Source organism: Hibiscus syriacus, unplaced genomic scaffold (genome assembly GCF_006381635.1).
Source record: "Hibiscus syriacus cultivar Baekdansim isolate YM2019G1 unplaced genomic scaffold, ASM638163v2 tig00004810_pilon, whole genome shotgun sequence".
NCBI classification, from domain to species: Eukaryota; Viridiplantae; Streptophyta; class Magnoliopsida; order Malvales; family Malvaceae; genus Hibiscus; species Hibiscus syriacus.
Window position 1 is genome coordinate 119403 of NW_024062033.1, and position 20979 is coordinate 140381.

A 20979-nucleotide genomic window follows, 5' to 3' on the forward strand; every position below is an offset into this window, starting at 1 on the left:
ATCATTTAATTATATTCATGACTAAACATGTAGTTAAACCTATAATGTATTGTGTGGCCGTCTTTTTCCGTAAACGACGTTGAAGTTGAATTAACAACTGAAAGAGCAGCAGTAGCGCTACATGTCAACCTGCAATGGGCCACAATCACACGGTTTAAAAACATAACATGCTTACAAAATTTTAAAAATTTTCCTCCCTTGATCAAAATACAAAATATTGATAAATTTAACCTATATAAAACATAACATGTCAATATCTAAGGAGGATTAGAGCTTTCAGCTGTCAATAATATGTAAAGCTCTCTTAATTTGTGACTTGTGAGTTTAATATTCATTAAGAGTAAAAATTTACACTTCATTTCCTATAAGAATTGTTAAAAAAACTCTTTGTTGACACATCTCTTCTCTCTTAAATATAAGTTCATTATTCTTAGGTGCAAAAATTATTTTTTCCTTTTCTCTAAGTAAGAATTATTCCAAAAAAAAACCTATATGACAACAAAACATGCTTATAAAATCAAATTTCGTTTTATATGAATCAAAAATATAAATAGAGTTATAGACAAATACATATAAGGGTCATATGGATATATATAATCATTAAAGTATTCGGATATTATACTCCTAATGACTCAATAGTATACTAATAATATAATATAGATCATAAAATTCATAAACATAAACATGCTAGAAATATAAGCAATAAGCATAAATAACACATTTCATTAATCTAAGGTACATCATGGTTATGATCAATCAATTGGGAATTGTTTTAGTAATAATATTTTTCATATTTTCCTTAATCTTTGTTCATTGGGTATAACCATGAAATTACATCATCAATGATCGAAAAATCGATATTCAATTATAACTATATTATATTATAACAATATCATTTAGTTAATTAAACAATCAAGTGACATAATATAATAGAGATAATACTTGATCTCATGATGCATCAATATCATTCACATATATCTAAATTATTCTCCCCACTAAGGCCACATAATAAGTAAATCTCTTGTCATTAAGATCACATGCCAATATTTGCCCTAGGTCATTTACCCTTTTCTATGCATTTCAAACCATCATTTTTACTCAGTTAGTTATATAGGAGTATTTTCATAATTTACTATTATAAGAGTATTTTAATTTATACCTTTTAATGACACTTTACTCATCTGATGAGTTAATACATTTTATTAATTGCATTTAACCTTGTTACACCAATACATTTTAATCTTAAGTGATTAAGATAAACAAGCTTTTTCCCTTAACTTTTAGTATCGATACCAAACAAAGTGTATTGATACTCACATTATGGTATCGTATTCTTGAACAATCGATACCAAATTGACACACTGAATTTTCTACTCAATCGTGCGTCTGAATTAGATAAAAATTACAAAATAACTAAATTGCTCATATTTTTATCCTTAACTATGTTAATAATTTGACCTACTAATAACATATGAAAAAAAAACAATTATTATAGTACTAAATAACTCTATAGTTTAGATGCAACAAGCACATCATTCATAAATAACGACAATTTATCGTTAAATAACCATGTTTAATTACTCGCATTTCAACAAGAAAATAACCGTGTTTTCTATGCATCATGTTTTAAGTAATAAATTCTTTTACAATATTTAAATTATTTAAAGTAGTAATAAAAAGATTCTACGAAAACAAAAAATCCCGTTGAAACTGTGAATGTTTTGAGGGCTAAAACGATATATATATATGCATGCATGCATGCATGCAAGTGTAGCTTAATCTAGAAGCTTGCTTTCTGTTCATATTGATAGGATCAACAATGGAATCTGATACTACTTTATGTATCCAACTTTTATCATCAGATTAATATGCTTTAATTCCCATTAAAGAACAAGAACATATTTCCATTGTTTTAGCAGAAGTATATGGAAATGGCCTTCTAGATGCCCTTTCCTCCCCACTGCAATATCCTCTTTTAATCATAAAGATTCTTTCTTTGAAGTAAAAGATGTGCTAATGACATTTTCCTTGCCAGGTATGAGTATTATTTCTACACAAATCAGATCCATTAACTGCGTGTTCAGTTTATCTCCTTTGTTTAATGTTTTGATTCTAACAGAAACTGTGACATGAATTACCAAAAGATACAAAGGCAAAATGCTAGTAATAACCACCACTGTCTCCATTTCTATGCTGTAAGAACAAGGGCTCCGGGATTATGGATAAATGATTGTACTGTATCATCTTCATCTATGTAGTTATACTAACAGCATTAGGGTACAACACTAGGTCAAAGGCTCCAAAGAGCAGATGTACAAAGCCAAGTAGTCCTAAGATCGATGTCGGTTCCTGGCATGAACAACAATGGCACCGAGCTTTGTCTCTAAGACTGGAGAGATCTCCGACAGTTGCCCTCTGCATGAGGTTCGGAGTCTTATGCAGGTATCCACGCAGAAGATGCATAAATGATTCGACCCTTCCATCCCTGCAACATCCACCTGCCATCCACGTCGATCATAAAATCACTGTGGTAGCGCTGCTTCACCTTAGCTTGCACTCTCTTCATTAGTTCAGGGTCTCGTGGAAGTTGCATAAACCCGGCCCTCATGTTCCGAACCTCTCTACTTTCTGTGCCTTCACAAGCTAAAATTCATAATTTCCGCCCGTAAAACTTTTGTCGACCAATGTCCTCATATGCTTCACGAGGGTATTTTTTTGTAGCCATCCATTAACTTAACAACACTGTGAACAAAAACATCTGGATTTATTTTCCGAATCAAATTTAGGACACTATCCCTTGGACTGTTCAACACTACTGTCTCATCAAGTAGGTTCCTAAACCGAAACAGACTAGTAACAGCAATGACTTCATTGGAATCAATTTTGAGGTCCTCAGTTCGGATGGTTTCCCATTTCCGTGCTATAGCATGGTACTCAAATGGAACATGGTAACGTTCACAATACTTTGCAAGCGATGCCCTGTCTCCTGGACTGCTCAGCAGGCCGAAAGCCACGTTGGGGGAACTCTATTCCCGTAATGCGTAATTTTGGAGGACCACCAGGTCTGTTTGCAAGGCGGTGGATTAAAGCAGGCCACTGAAAACCATAAAAGATACCGAAATCTATAATATGGAGTGTTGTTGCTTTCTCTGCTACCTTCAAAATATTGTTATTTGCAAAAATAATAGCCACCTTCACAAATGGGCAGATTGAAAAGTAAACTTGGTAAGCTTTCAAACATATCAGCGGCTGATGTTCTTTTAGCACCAGAGAGGTATAAATTTGAGTTCCAGTGCCAGCTAAGCGTGCTTCAAGGGCATCTACAAAGTATTGAGCTAATCTCTGAGACCCATCACAACAGCCGAAGAATGCTGCCTAATCTGCTTTATCAGTTCCTTAGCAGTCGCATTGTCATTGGAAGAGATGGCTTGTGCACATAAAATCAGGAGAGTCCTCAAATCCACTAACTCTTTCTTATCATTTTCTTGCCACGGGCCTTCGCACCACTGGATCCATTTGCTTGCTCATTCGGCTGCAACATCTTGCTAGGTTTATTCCGCAAAGTCTCGTCAGCATTGCAAGAGGGAGACTCCCCTCTTCTCCCAGAACAAATCAATACCTTATCGAACATGTCTGATAGCTCACTCTCATCCCCAAACCTGCCCACTGTTTTCTGTTCCTCTCCTCTTCTAAATCTTCATCTTCTCGCTCATGATTCTTCTTTCCGATCAACCGAGTGGTGAGTACTCCTTCCTATCATTCTCCACTTTGACTACTGTGTTCAGACCCTTCTGCTTCAACTCCGAAGTCAATGCATTGCTCTTGAAATCAAAAGTCAGTTGATTACCTTTGGGTAGGAACTTGCTAGCTTCGTCAAAGCCCCTCTTGAAGTGCAATGCCAATTCATTTTGACTAAAGTAATTCAGAACCAAAGCCTCACTCAAAGATGACCCCACCGGTCCATTCCCATTATTAGCACTGCCGTTTTGTGAACAAGCTGAAGACTGTGAACCCGAATTCACGGTAGACCGAAAAACAAAGTTTTCAGGAATACTTGTTTGTAACAAAGATGATCTGTTGTTGTAGTTTTCACCAAAATCACCGTTCCATCGAGATTCAATCGAATAGTTAGTACAGGAACTAGAACCACTATGAACGCTATGATCACTAGAAGTACCAAAAGAACAGTTATCTGGGCTCTCAATACTTAGATCAAAACAAACAGGAGCTTGATTTCTTGGAGGATAGCTTTCACCGAGAACCTCATAAAGAGATTTCTCTGCAGCTTGTAGAGCCAATGAGTCATGGTACATGCAGGGTTTCTCTTCCATGTCCTCTTCCAAAAGCACCTGACTTATGTACTTAAGAACGGTGTCCGAGACATCGGTGTCATCGGTGGGAGAAAAAGTTTCTCCCTCTTTGTCCATTCTCAAACTTAAAGAAAAGCTAGAATTATCCAAACCTAAAGAAGGTAAAATGGCACACCTAGAGAGCTGAAATCTAAAGATTTTTCATTCAATTCCAGCGGGAATCCCAAATTCTGGGTAAACATTTGAATAAGGCAAAACAAACCCATCATCGATCTTTAAACCATGAACTGAGTGAGGATATCCATTGAACTGTGAACACATAATTTAATGTATTATTTCTAAACATACCAGGAAAAACCCATATAGAGAAAACCTGCAAATTTGGAGACTAAAAATCAAAAATCAAAACCTTCCCCAAAATCTAACAAAACTAAAGAAACCCAAACATTCTAGGAACTTACAACAATTATAAAGGAAAAAAATAAAATCAGCAGAAAGGAAGAGTTAGTTCATACCTGATAGAACAGAAGAGAAAAGCCTAAGATCTAAAGCAGGCGCTATAAAGCAGATCGCTTTATTCACTTATTTATTTATTTATTCTTTATAGAAGAGGAAAGAAAGTGTCTTTATCAACACAGGGTATGGGTATCTTGAAAGTTCCCCGGCATAAAAAAAAAAACAAACTTTTTTGGAAATAAATAAATAAATGGGTTTTTGTGTGAAAATACTAGGGACGCAAGTGGCGATGTCACCGCACCTGCCAGCCACGAGCTTGACATTGGTGGGCTCAGTTTTGGGAGTGCGATCGTGTGATTGGCATGTGGTTTCGTGTTATCCAATGGGGGTGCTGGCGAGTGTCGGAAGGATCAATCAACCACTGTTTCTCTCTCATTACAATAAGTCAACACTATAGGACATGATTTTTACGCGCAAATTGACTCTCCTTACACGGCTTAAGGTTTAAGTTTTAATTAGTCATTATTCAAACAAATATCCCTAATATTTTACCATGTATGTAAATTTGTTTCTATTATTTTTTTTAAAAAATTTGATCCCATAATATTTTATTTTGATTCAAAAATTAATTATGTTAGATAAAAACTGTTAGTCAACTTTATTAAATAAAAATTATTAGTCAACTAACGTTCAACGCCTCCAACTAATTAAACAATCATATGTGGACACAAATAATGTCCTGATGTGTCCACATCATTAATGTATACGTCTTAAAATTGACACGTCACATTTTTTATTAAAAAATTAATAATTTTTGAAAATTTTATACAAATAATGACGTGACATATCACGTCACACATGCTTTCTCAAGCTACTCCACCCTTTGAGTCAATGCGCACAACATCCGAGTCTGCGTTTCGTTCCTCTCCGACAACTTCTCCATCAACCTCATCATCTTCTCGTTATCCTCTATTATCCTCTCTAACATCATCTCCTTTCTCCCACTTTCTCATTTGCCAACAGTATTCGCCCTTTCTCTTCCTTCTCGTGTTCATCATTTTTCTTCAATCGCATTCTCATGATTGGCAAAGGAATCGATTCAACTAGTTTCTGACGTCTCCTCCTCGTTCCCTTGAATTGCAGCATCAGCAGTAGTGCGTTCCGATTCATATGAATCAGGCAAGCGTTCAACATCATTGATTGTTTCGTCGAGATATTACGACTCCAGAGACTGAATACAATTATCATAAGAATGGATAATATATTGCCTTCGATCCATAAACCTCGACATTGCTCGAATTCACGGACTGATCACCGGAAACAATGGTGTCAACAAGCACTTGCAACGCAATCGCCTTCTTAATAATGGATTTCCTTAAATCCCTAACATGTGAATCCACTCCACTTACGGAATCCAATTTAAAACGCAAGCTCATCAGAACCTCGTTCACTTTCAATCTCCCTTGAATCACTCTGAATCAAGTTCATTCTCTCTTTCTGGAGAACACTACGCTCCACTTCATTCACTTCATCCCTTATTGCCATGATCTTCCTCATACTTTTTCACACCAAAAAACCCTAAGGGAGTGTTTGATTCAAGGATTGTGGGATTCTCATATTTGGTTGGCCGGGAATCTCATTCCCGGTAACGTTTTATTACCAATAGTAGATTTTTTAGGTATATTACTGAGAATTTCATTACATCCATTTCCTTAGGTATTATAACATTATCGGCATTTTGGACTAAAATACCCTTAAATTATTATTATTTTTCAAAAATATCATTCTTATGTCATTGAATAATAAAAATTCTACGAAGGTTAAATTACAAATTTATCCTTAAATTATTTTAGATTTACAAAAAAAATCTATAATTAAAATTTTATATAAAGTTCAGGGGTTAAAATTTTTTTTTACCCTTTCACTAACCTTTTTTTTATATTTTTAATTTTGTAAAAAAAATTATATAAATATTATGAATTTAAATTTTTAAAGAAAATATATAAATATTTTACAATTTGTAATATTATACAAATATATAATAACAACAATTTGGTCAAATATACATTCCAATAATCTTTTATTCCTTTAACCAAACACGGTAATCTTACATTCCTGCTAAACCAACCAAACACAAAATACAACATTCACAGTAATCATATTCCCTGGTAATCTTTTATTCCCACTAGTAATCTTACATTCCGTGAACCAAACGCACCCTAAGGACCTTTGGGATCTTGATTGTCAAGTCGGATCTGCCCTAGAAATCCCATCATTGGTTCCGCTGAAATAAGCTCTTCATATGTTAAAACTTAAAGAAAACAAAAACCCAATTTTAGCATCCGATTTCAGGCCCAGTGGGCGAGTGATGGACGGTATTATCACGGTGAAAATTCGCAGGTCGATGAAGAGGGAGAGCAAAGAGGAGGAACAAGAATAGACCATTGTCGTGTACGATATTAATGTTAAAGAGGGAGAGTGACACATGTAGCTCTCTCATTGGTACAAACTTTTCAAAAAATATTGATTTTTTAACAAAAAAAATCTGGCGTGTCAATTTCACATTAGTATACATTAGTGACGTAGACATGTCATATCATCATTTGTTTCCACGTGTGCTTGTTTTGTAACACCCACAACCCGTACCCGACCCGAATACGAGTCTGAGGTGTCACATTAACTTTTCAAACTTTGAATCTTGACAAAATTCAAGGAAAATTTAAAACTTTCATTAAAATAAAGGAAATTTATTTACATAAATTGACAAAATAACCAAAATCGATCAGAGGATTCATAACTGACACTTTTCTTACATGGCAACACACTATACACAATAAAATACATACTTTATCAGTTACTTCTGATCTAATCTTCTAGCAGTTTTTCTGTTCTTGCCACTCCTATTTCTATTCTTTCCGATTCTTGGTACCTACGTGTAAATCACTTACACGCTAAGTTACAGACTTAGTGAGGCATAACATAAATATATGTATATACATATATAATAATGAATTCATGAACATGCATTCTTACCATTGATCATGACATTTTAACTTGCATGTATCTAGTACACTATAACATATATGATGATAATATGCACATATATAAGACTTGTATTTTTATGCTAGTTTCACTTTAATTTATCTTTTGATCGCCCATGTACGTTATTGAGAACAGAAGGTACGCGAGTACACTGAGGTTGTGCACAATGTTGTCACCACAGCTCGAATAAAATCCCACTAGGGGCACTGAATATTTGTCCCGAATGACCACTATGTCCCGAAGGACCACTGATAATCCCTCGACTCTTGGCATGCCAATTATACCTACAGCTCTCACATTAAGTAACATGGGCTTAATTATATTACAATTCTCAATTTCATATTTCTTCTATCACTTTTCACACATAATTCACTTCATATGAGTACACATTATCATTTTCATTATTTCCCATACCTGAATGGATTCTCATATAATTGCATTCATTCAAAAAAGTTCATATTAAAGCATGAATAAATTATGCATGAAAGCACTATAGCATTAATACATATATAAATATGCATGTACATGAATGTGAAATCATAAGTTTTAACTATAAGAGATAGACTCATCGCAAGTCTTATCTCAATACAATTTCATATGAGATATGCACTCACCTTAGCTTTGCTTTGACTCGATACTAATCCCTTCAATTGTTCCGGAACAAGATTACGTTCTATATATACATAGTAATACATTGATACATATCAGTATACTAATTGATATATTCTAAATTATCACTTCTTAGACTAAAAGAAAAGGCTAATTTCATCTCTTAATGAAGGTATGTATCGATGCACTCTATAGTGTATCGATGCATCCCTTAATATGTGCATCGATACACTATCTATGCATCCCTTAATATGTGCATCGATACACTATCTATGCATCGGTACACAAATCGCATTCGATGTTTTCATTTTAAGGGGGTGCATCGATGCACTCCTTATGCATCAATGCATTAATTGCATTCGATGTTTATTTATTTGAGAGTGCATCGATACACATTGAAGATGCATCGATGCACATAACCCAAAAATTCCATTTTAAGCACGGAATTCACTCTCTTTTCAGCTCAACTCTTCATCTTTCACCTCCTTTAACATTCTTAACTCTTATACACCTATTTAAACTAATTAATACCCATTCAATACCTCTTAAACTTAAAAATCCAATCCTCCACATAGAATTCAAGAATCTCACTCAAATTCCAATATATTCTAAATCTAATTCTAACACTTTGTATGTCTAAATTAAGTCGATGACAAGTCAAATTCAACCTCCAATCCTAATTATGAACTCTATTTCAAAATTCCATTTAAGAACTCTTAACCTTTAATTCTTCCTACACTCTTCCTCTTGTTGTTTTAAAGCAACTTAAGCTTCCCTTAAGCTTAATTAACATCTAATGATCAAAACAAAACTTAAATTTCAGCAAACAATTAGCTCATGAGAAATCTCACCTTTGTTTTGACCTCTTCACGTGTGGAGAAAGAAGAGAAGAATAGAAATCTGGAACCTTGTGTTTTGCTTCAATCTCTTCCACGTGTAGCTAATATATATCTCTTCTTTAATTATTTTCCATGCAAATGACTATTATATCCTTCAATTCCATCTTTCTTGCAATTTAACCCTATACCAAATTACAATACTATTCAATTATTCTACTTTAGTCACCAAATTCTCAAATAAATAAACATCGAATGCAATTAGTGCATCGATGCATAAGGAGTGCATCGATGCACCCCCTTAAAATGAAAACATCGAATGCGATTTGTGTACCGATGCATAGATAGTGCATCGAAGCACATATTAAGGGATGCATTGATACACTATATAAAGATGCATCGATGCACATAACCCAGAAATTTCATTTTAAGCACGGAATTCACTCTCTTTTCAGCTCAACTCTTCATCTTTCACCTCCCTTAACATTCTTAACTCTTATACACCTATTTAAACTAATTAATACCCATTCAATACCTCTTAAACTTAAAAATCCAATCCTCCACATAGAATTCAAGAATCTCACTCAAATTCAAACATGTTCTAAATCTAATTCTAACACTTCGTATGTCTAAATTAAGTCGATGACAAGTCAAATTCAACCTCCAATCCTAATTATGAACTCTATTTCAAAATTCCATTCAAGAACTCTTAAATTAGCATCTAATGATCAAAACAAAACTTAAATTTCAGCAAACAATTAGCTCATGAGAAATCTCACCTTTGTTTTGACCTCTTCACGTGTGGAGAAAGAAGAGAAGAAGAGAACTCTGGAACCTTGTGTTTTGCTTCAATCTCTTCAACGTGTAGCTAATATATATCTCTTCTTTAATTATTTTCCATGCAAATGACTATTCTATCCTTCAATTCCATCTTTCTTGCAATTTAACCCTATACCAAATTGCAATACTATTCAATTATTCTGCCGAATTGTGAAGTTTTACAATTTAGTCACTAACTCGGTATTGAGGCTGTAACATGTTTAGTCAACTGGAGGTGTTGACCGTCAGTTGACTAACGGTTTCCATCCAACGGGGGTGACTTTTGAATCAAAATAAAACGTTGTGGTGTCAAATGTTCCAAAAAAACAATAGAGGCAAATTTGCATATATTGTCAAATGTTAGGGGTATTTGTTTGCATTATGCCTTTTAATAATTATATAAATTTTAAATAATTATATTTCTAAATATTTTATAATTAGAATTATTTGTTGATAAAACCATCGATATCTAATTTAGTAGTTAAACCATGTTTTATAACATGATTAAGTCTTTAGTCTCACTGTCATTATCACTAGAAAATTAATGAGATGACAACATAGGATTTTAACATTTAATTGTAAATAAATACAGTTATAACTAACAATAGGTTGAATCTATGTTATATAAAAGTTTAATTAAAAAATAAGTATTTGAATTATATTTCTTATTTATGTTAAGTATTTTTTTCAAAATTAATTTTTTTAAAATGATTATTAAGATTTCATTATCCAAAGAAAGTAGAGTCTCACTACAACAAAACCAATGAACTCAAACAAAACAACTAAACCATACAAACAAATCCCTATACAGAATCATACACCTAACTACCAGCACTCCACTCATTACACAATCAAGTATTTAACTATCTCGGCGAACAGAAACGCTCAATAACCGCAATCGAATCTCTTCTTTAATCTCCGAAACCAACTCAACAGTACTCCTCTGAAGTTCCCAAAAAATTCTTCCATTCCTGACCTCCCAAACATGATAGATATGCGCACTCCAAGTAACTCTCAACAAAATGGAGCAGAAAGCCTTACCTTTGAACTTAGCACCCGTCCAGGAAACCTCTTGTCTCCTCATCATTTGACACAATTTCAGGACAATCTTCATACCTCCTCCGAATAACCACATCAAAAAAATAGGCGGTCTCTCGACTCCCTGCCATCAAAGCAGAAGTAGTAGCTTCCCTCAACCTTAAACCCTCACTCTAGCAATTTGTCATTTGTAGGCAACCTGTCCAACAACGCAAATCAAGCGATTGTAGCATTTCTAGTCTAGAAATCTGAAGAGGAAAACAAGTGAGTCTCACCCGTGGATTGATCCACAAATTAAGAAATCATGCTTCGCAACTTAAGCAGCTTCTTCCATAATTAATTGCACACTTTAGGAGCAGAGAACTTCATAAATGGTCTCCCTTTTAGCACTTATGTATCATACCATTGCACTCGAAGAGAATTAGTCCTGACCACCGATGCCCAAATATGTTGGATAATGTTCGCATGATTCGAAGGGTTTTAGCTCACGGAGACCCAGACCGCCCTCCTTCTTAGGCTTGCAAATCAACTCCCAAGTTATCCTAGCACCCTGAGCTTGTTGATCACTACCCATAAAGAAAAACCGCGAGCATAGTTGTTCCATTCTCCTGATAACAGCCTTTGGATAAATTACAGCCTACCAGCATACAATAGAAACCTAGAGGATCAACCAATTACCTGAGAGGCAACCTTCTCTAATAGCGACGCATAATCCTTTTAAATAAGCCTCCTAGTAACCAATGGGACTCCAAGGTAGCACACGGGTAGCCGCCTCATTTGAAATATAATGATATCATGAACACAACGTATTTCCTCCTCACTCATACCCAAAGATAACACTTCAGTTTTGAGGAGGTTCAACTTAAGAACTGAATACTTGTAAAACTCATGCAAAATCCACATAATCCAACCAAAGACTCCACATTCCCTCTAGGGGAAAAAAATGCTTAAATCACATAGATCCATAAATCTCAAATCTCTAAATCTTATATGTCACCGTCAAATCAACTATCACCATTCACCCCTTATGTCATCAAACTTCTATCAATCGGTCATTCACATATCGTCATTTGTCGTCAATAGAAATGGATTTGAAGATTCATGATTTATTTTTAAAAAAATTGTAAAATTTAGGATTTTTTTTTTAAAAAAATTAAATTTAAAATGTATTTTTTTTAAAAAAATTGAATATTAATAAAATAATTATTGTAGCATGCAACTATTAGTTGAGAAATTTTTATAAAGGTTGTTGAAGGTATGACCTTAAAATGATAATGAGATGAAACTTTAAGCACAAATGATAATAGAGTAAACAATAGACACATATTTTTACAATAATTTTTTTAAGCAAATAAGAAGTATAGTTTCATTTGTTTTTCATATAAATGATTAATTGATTTCATGCCCTAAGTTAACTCAATATTATTATTATATATAATGATAAGAGCAAAATTTCATAGAAAAAAAGGATGAACTGAAAAATAATATTTATGAAATGCAACAATGTTAATCTAGAAATCCAAATAATTAAAACTACCTCTAAAACTCAAAACAACTCCTGAGCTATTTATATTAAACAAGTGGACTATTATTTGCTGGGACAAAGTTAAATTCCTATAAAACAAGGGATAACATTAAAGACATGTGGGTGTATAAGGGAAGATTTGCGATTCCTCTTTAGCATCATGTAGATTATGAGAATTATGAAGGTCAAGTAGTTGAAAAAGTGAATTATGAAACATTTTATGTTAATTTAGCAAGCTCTTATTCCACCAACAGCAATTTACAAAAGGGACACATGCCTCTCTCCATTGTAAGAGAAGAATCAGTGCCAGAGCAGATAAAATATTACATATTTCTTCCTTGTTTTTCTTTTTTAGATTATCACATTAAAATTACAAGAAAATTATAAAAGTAATATAATTAGACAATCCTCCATCATCAGCCCAAGTTTTTACCATCACCATCACATCTGCTACTGGCTCTCATTGTTGAGTTATAAAGGAGAAGGCAGCTCTCTGCTGCTGCTTGGCTTGTTGCTGTGACCAGTAGGCGTGCGCTGTTAAGACCCTGTCCAAGAGCTCCTGTGGCACCGGCTCTCCCCGCCTTTGCTGCGGCAATATTCTCGCCGTGTGAACAAGCGTTTTCCACTTATCCTGCACGATTCCAAAATAAATACCATCACAATCGTAACAAAAGCAGAAAGGTCCAACCAGTTGTATTATCGATACATTAAAGCTAAAACCAAAAGGGGGGGGGAAGTGTCATTGGGACAACTACATGGGGAGAAATCGTGCAAGATTAGGATTCCAATGATTCCTTGTAGGGTAACTTTTATTTAACAAATGAAGTTGCAAAAGTTTAGAAAAAACTTGTAAAGGTTATCTAATCATTTTACCTTTAGTACAAGCAAACTATGTGACTTAAAACTGTGTCCTGGTGGTCCCAAGACATAAAGTGGACCTTATGGATTTTTAAACAAAGGGTTAGGAAACGGACAAATAACCTTTATAAAAGGGTTAGGTATATGACATACAGATGTGGATTTATCAGAGCAGGTGTAGAGTTTTTACTTGCCTTCAAATCCACATAAGTGCGATGCTTTGCATTACCGAAAGCTCTCAATTTAACATCGCGCCACCTGCAGATTAATAAAGACATTAAAACATACCTTCCGGTTCCAAGTTTTTCAACTATTGCCTTCAGCAGGTTCAAAACATACCTTCCGGTTCCAAGTTTTTCAACAGCCTGGACCAGAGCTTCAACTTCAGCAACAGAGAAAGGTCGACGAATTCTACGTTGCACAACTTCAGATCGTCTTGATTTCCTATGAGCTGGAACCACATCTAGTGCCTCCACGCTCATTGTTGGTACTGGTACCAGAGCTTTAGTATCGGTTGTGCTTTTGTCAAATGACATGTCAGTAGGTGAGGGTGCAGAATCATGATCGCTTTCAACAAAGTTGCCCAAATTAGGCATCTGATTCTCAGGTGAGGGATCATGAGTAACACGATTAACTAAACCAGGAATTGTTGGATACCTGGCAATAAACAGTATTACATCTTAAACTGAATCTGCACAGTAACAAGCTTCATGCATCTAATCCATGCAGACTCGTGAAAAAAATGATGTAGCCAAACAAAAAATCAGCCTCTTCTTTAAGGCTGTAGTTACAAGAAAAAGTAGATCCTAGTGTTCAATAATTGCTAGCACTTGCACCATTTTCATTTCTCCAAAACAGAGAAACCACCTAATCATAAATTATTGTTCCTTCTGTTTAGAAATAGAAACAACAAAATGACACCAGATTTTAAACCATCATCTATGGGTAGATATCTGCTAAACTTGTAGAATTATTTCTGTTACCTAGCAAGAGGTAGAGTCGTGTCACAGGGAAGCGTCATTGGAGAACCTCCAGGACATAGGGATGGAAAAGTTTGCGAAGGGTTAGGCTCCAGGCTAAAACCCAGTGCATCCATCTGGTTATCACTGGAAATTCCAGTCTGCAGCAGAGTTTTATTGTCATCTCTAACCTTCTTTCCCTGAAAAAGTACACCAATGCGCAATCCACCTCCAAGTACCGCAGTCACTGCCTCCATAACACTTGTCTACATTAAAACAGTTCATGTCATGAGAAAGAAGTCCAATGTGCAAGCAGCAATTAGACCAGTCACTAGAATAAAAATTTACAACAGAAGCTATCAAAGTGTCCATCATGATTTGAAGCAAGATGTTGTGCCTGGAAAGAAAATAAACCTTCACACAGCGGAACAAGTAGAACAGATAATTCTTCAAAGTCCAAACGTAGCTACGAGCAGTAAAGGAAATCCAAGATAGTTCCATCAGCCAGCACAGAATAAAAATAATAATAAAGCCATAAATATCTCCAAGTATTTTGTGGTTAATACCAACATTTGACTATGATGAACAGAAACCAAACAGTTTGACAACAATGACATAGATCACTTGTCATTACCTTCAATGAACCGACAGTTGCAGATTCTGGAATTTCGATAAACAATTCTGGCACCCTGAAAGATTTGATCCTAAACTTCACTGAGTAAAAGGAAAGACATTTTGATGTAAGAACATCTTTGAATGTTCAAGACCAATAAGTGAAAAGTGTACATGAGTCACTCCAAAGGGTCTCATACCGTGAGAATCCCTGGTGTGGAATGACTTCTGCTGGTCTGCTAATGAAGGTGATTCTCCGGTGACTGAATATAGATTTAGAATAAGTTAGCAAAGTTGCTGCTGCTTGCTTGAAATACCAATAAAATAATACAACGGCGAATAAATATGAAATCACCTCCCTGCATCTTTGGATATACAACTGAATCATTTCCATTGATGCTCTGCTCAGGTGAATTGGAAATACCCTCACTGCTTATTCCTCCATCTGAATTTGATACTGAGCTATAATGTAAAAACTTCCGTTTTTTGAAAGGGTAGTTCCTTTCAGATCTTAAGCGCCTGTAAGAACTCCTATCGCAGTAAGCAGATTTCAAATTCTCATCTGAAGCATGTTACATAGTTGTCAATATCCCATTCAACGGTACCAAACAATTTACTCAAAGTTGAGATGATTTAACTTTAAGAAGACACATACCAGAATTGGATAAAATCTCCTCCTTCAATCTCGGAGCTAATTTTGAGTATTTAGAAGCCAGTGTCTTCTTTATTCTTCGGTCTCCGATAACTGGAGCTGGCCTAAACAGCTTTTTTATGGGGCCAGGGTAGGTACACCCTGAAGATTTTTCGTTATCATCTCTACTAACTACATTTACATCATCCCTCTTTGCGGGTAAAGAACTAAGGTAATTATTTAACCCATATGAATGTGTTTTCCCACTACTATCTGAACTAACTAGATCTGGAGGTTTACAATCCAAGACTACTGGATCCTCTAAGGGGCACATATCAGCTGTTTTTCTGATAGAAACCTTATCCGTTCGATTCAGCTCCTCACGTATCAGTCCTTTATTTTCAGAGTCTAGTTTAATACGACCATCAGATGTCCCACACATAAAGGCTGTCTCTACCTTACAAGGCAAACTTTCCATTTCATTCTTGATTTTGCTATTCATCAACTTCAGAACATTCAATCTTTCTGAACAACCAGAAGTTGTTACAACAGAGGTAAATTCAAAACGGGTGTCATTCTTAAGGTTTGGTGGTTCCCAAGAACTATAGTTTAGGTCATTGGTTTGCGAGACAAGTTGAGAAACCACAAATTCCCTATTGGTGCCACCTTGATTGCAAGGTTCTAGCTTCAATGATTGAGCTTCATCCAGTCTTTCCTCTTTTACAGTATTCTTTTCAACTGCAGATCGATCGTCAACAGTTGATGTATTACTAGATGCAGGAATACCTTCTTTATCTAGTAATAACTTTCCAGCTATGGTGGCCAGTAAGTCAAAAGCGCTTATTTGGTTGTCTTCAACTCTCTTTCTAAATGGAACCCTTTTCTATAAGATAGTAAGAGTGGTAATTTAAAAGTGATCAGTGCTTCTGCAAAAAGAGAACGGAGAAAGGTAAACACAAAATACAATACCATCAACATAAAAAACATTACCCGGGCTGATCTGGTTGCCCGTGGTGTAGCAGGCAACGTATAGCCATTGAATCCATAGTCTAACCTCCTCTGCAACACCATGACTCAAAGATCATAGCATAAAGAACACATCATATGCAGTTCACCAGAACTTCTGAATCGATTCCAAGAGACACAAGTATTTCATCTCAACTAAAGCTTAGACCCTGAAAATAGACGAATTCGAGAGTTAGTCCTAAATGATATATACTGTCATTTGTGAAATAAATTTGAACAGTAGATACATCCAAAAGCCACCACTATATTTGGATCCACAGCTACTCATACAAAACAATCAAAACCGAAAGCTGTGCTTGTGATTTCAAGCTTTTAACGGTTATCTTCAAATTTTACACAAGAATTTAGGCCTCTAACTCCATTCATTCACCCAGAAATGAAAACCAACAAAATAAAGAGTAACCAATAGATAATTTATCACAATTGTGAATAATCTCAGAAGCAAAATGATCTGATGAGAAACGGAAAACCAAGCCACCATCAACCCTTACCTCCAATAAAAAAATCAAAAGATCTAAAACCCTTAGCAAATAAAAACTTAGACAGAAAAACCCTTATACCACGAGAAAAACACCGACACAAGGATCCAATCCCAATTCCAAATACTCAAGCTTCGATATGATAAATTATGCATAATTTAGAAAATATTCTTTTATGAAGATCTAAAACCCTGAACAAAAGATTCATCTCGAAAAACTCAAAAAGGAAAAATTATATAAATAACTGATAAAAAGAAAGAAACCGAGATCATCTCTTCGGCATTTCCAACAAATTGCCTCCAAAATCCCAGATCGAATACGTTATAACACAATCTATCGTCAAGCAAAAGAATTCGACGTCAAAAAGTGACAAACGCTAAGAATTTTACAACGAAAACTGAAAAGAGTGAAACAGAAAGTACAGGCATTTGATTGCCTAAAAACTGTAATGCTTATGAAGATCATATGGTCAGGGTTATCGAACAGCTTCGTCCTAGAATTATAAAATAGCACTCAATCAAAATTTTCTTCCACTTTATAGCCATTTACCGACAACCAAACACCTCGACCACATTAAACCCATGGAAAATATCAAAACTTCAGGCGAATTCGCAAAGGAAAATGAACAAAAAAATCGATCCTCACCTCTAAACAACGAAATGTTCGATCAATGTACAAAACTCCCAACCAAACATACGATCGCTTAAAGAAACATACCAATTTGGAACTTTTTCTTCACAGGAGGAAAAACAAAACAAACCTTTGTTCCATTTTTTATCCCATTATTTTCCCGACCAAACAAAAGGGGAATTTTTTTCAATGCGTTATCCAGACAAAAGCCATTTGGGATTTTCTCACAAAATTCTAAATTTCATTTTCCTGTCCTAAAAGAAAATATTTTTTTCTCTCTCTCGGATCGCCAAAACCCTCTGAAAACCACTCAACTTTTTTGCTTAAATCCCCAGCGCTTATAACATTGACCCTGGTTACCGGACATATCGGTAGTTACCATAAACTTCACCGGTTAATACCGGTAAGAAGGAACCACATAAGACTAGTTCCTCGTTGATGGGTGACCCGCCCGTGTTTTCAGTCCCCTTTGATCTTGTAACACGTGGATCTAACTTCAATCCTACGGCTACAAGACAGTTCCAGGATCGACAAAAACGTTGGGTCACAAAGAGAGTGACTTTATTTTAAGTCTTTTGGATTTGGGTTTTTTTAATAATTTGTTGAAGAAGGTAAGGTAAGGTAAACCATTCACACTTCCACTCAGATTTTGTTTCTAATTAATAATTAAATTATTATTTATTAAACATGATTTTGAAAACTTGTAAATAACTTTATTCTACTGATTAATTTTAAAAAAAAAAATCCTACAAAAATAATTTAGTTGAATCTTGCAGGTCCATTATTATACATTTTTTTATAGATTTAATCCTTCTATTGTAGTTTGATTACTTACTGTCTTATATATTTTTAAATGTATATTTTTAATGTTAGGTCACTTTTTTAAATTGATTTCCTAAATAATCTAATATAATTTATTTTTTAAAATATATAATGATGTCACATATATACAGGAACAGGCTCATGTTATAGGTGGGAGGGCAATGGCCCCTCAACTTTGATGGTATAATTACTTTTTAAGTCATCGGTAGTTTTGAAACCATTGCAATCAACTCCTTGCCTTCCTAAATATTTTTGGTATAATTATTTTTTAGGACACTTCAATTTTAAAATTAATGAAATTAGACTTTGACCCTAAATTTATTTGGTTTAATTACTTTTTAAAACCTTTGAATTTTAAAATTAGTGAAATCAAACACTTAATCTCTTAATTTTATGGTTTAATTATGTTTTAGACCCTATTTCTTTTAAAATTAAAAAACTTAGCCCCTCATAATTCAATATTGAATCCGTCTCTACATACATATATTGATATTATTTGTATATTTGAACATATATTAAAATTTAGACATCATTTTGTTTATATAGATGTGCAAAATAGTTGTATAATTATAAGAAGGGTAAACTACACGTTTATCACATCAATTATCACTTTTGTTTCATTTTGGTCATTCAATTATTATATTTTTCAAAAGTATACTTAATGTTATGTTTTGGTTTTATTTTGATCACTTGTTAAAAAAATTAACAAAATTACTAACGTGACTTTTTTCTAAAAAAATCCAATGATTATGTGGTTTTACCTCATGATGTCACATCAGTATCACCGTTAATTTTTAAGCATAATGTTAGATATGATTTTGAAACAAAAAATAGTTGAGCGATCAAAACGAAGTAAAAGTGGTAGTTGAGATACTAAACATGCAGTTTACGCTTATAAGAAAAATGTTAAGATTTTTGTTAAGTCATTTTTTAACAAAAAAGTCACATCAATTTATTTTATAAAAATATTTTTACTATTGAAATTATATATTCAAAAAAGTAGAAGAGTGAAATTGATTAAATTATAATTAGATATTAATATTTGATTTCATATTCTTTTATACATTATGCAAATGATAATATCAAATAAATTAAATTTAAAACATTTTTGAATTAAAAAAACAAATTATTAAAATATTTTTTCCTTCATTTACAATTATTTATATTATTGGGCATCAAAATAAAATAAAGGGTAAAATCGTCATAGTGATAATCGCAGTGGAAGGCTGGAAGCGTGCTGAAGCAAATAAGTACATTACGAACTTTCTTTTTTCGTTTTTTTTTAATTTGCGGTCTTTTTTTTTAAAGAATGAGTGCCACGTAGGAAAAGGTGTAATGATCCTACGTGGCAAAAAGAAAGAGCTTATTGGTCCAATTTTGGTCCGTGTCACAGATAAAGTTGTGTGGTCACATTTTTAATTTTTTTAATTGTAAAAAACTTTGACGGCGATATTGGAATCTTCGTGATGTTTAACGTTGACGGCTTGGTTACGTGGACACTCGGAGCCCAGATGGGGCAAACGGTCGTTAAAGTCGATGATAAGGGGGTGTGGGGTCCGTATCGGGTCCCACACAAAGTAGACCCCATGTTTTTTAGAAAAATATTGCTCTGTGTTTATCCGAGAGATGGGTTGGGTGACACATGTGAAGCGTGCGAGAAGAGTGCGGTGTAAGAGAAGGTGATTTAATTTCTCTTACCGTGCCGAGAAATAAGGGATACACGTGGTGGGATGTGGAGTGGGTAAGCAATACAGATATTCTATTCACTTGGCGTGAGTTTAGAAAGATGTTAGTTACGTGCACTAGGCGAAGAATGGCAGTGAGAAAAGTTAGTTAAGACGAAATCTGGACCGCCCATCTCACCCCCAAGAAAATGAATACAAATTTATTTGAATAAGGAATTAATTAGTACATATAAGGGAGTTCGTTGTTCGATCTTAATTAAATTAATGGAATGAGCAGAAATTCAATTTAATTAATTGGTTGATTAATTTGACATTAATTTAATTAATATTTAATATTTTTTTAAAAATTTAGTTATCGGTTAATTCAAATGGTGGATCCAAAATTACTTTTAGGATGAGTACATATGTTAATATCGTAAAATTTTTTAATGGGATGATCATCGGTAAAATGAGAAATTAACTAAAAAATCAAATTTTAGTGCCCACTCTCGAATACATGTGGATCTGTCGCAACCGTCTTTCGGTTGGGTCCCGGAATTGGGCTTCGACCTAAAAAATGTGGATTGGAGTCGCCACCGATCATTTATTTAAGAATAAATAGGTTGATCGGATACCCTATTTCTTACCTGATCTGCATCTTAC

General features: G+C 34.3%; 2 pseudogenes; both read right to left on the reverse strand.

The window, feature by feature from the left end:
- Window positions 1-2191: 2191 nt before the first annotated feature.
- Window positions 2192-4665, reverse strand: LOC120198828 (annotated as a pseudogene).
- An 8319-nt stretch (window positions 4666-12984) lies between these two features.
- Window positions 12985-17624, reverse strand: LOC120198830 (annotated as a pseudogene).
- Between the last annotated feature and the right edge of the window lie 3355 nt (window positions 17625-20979).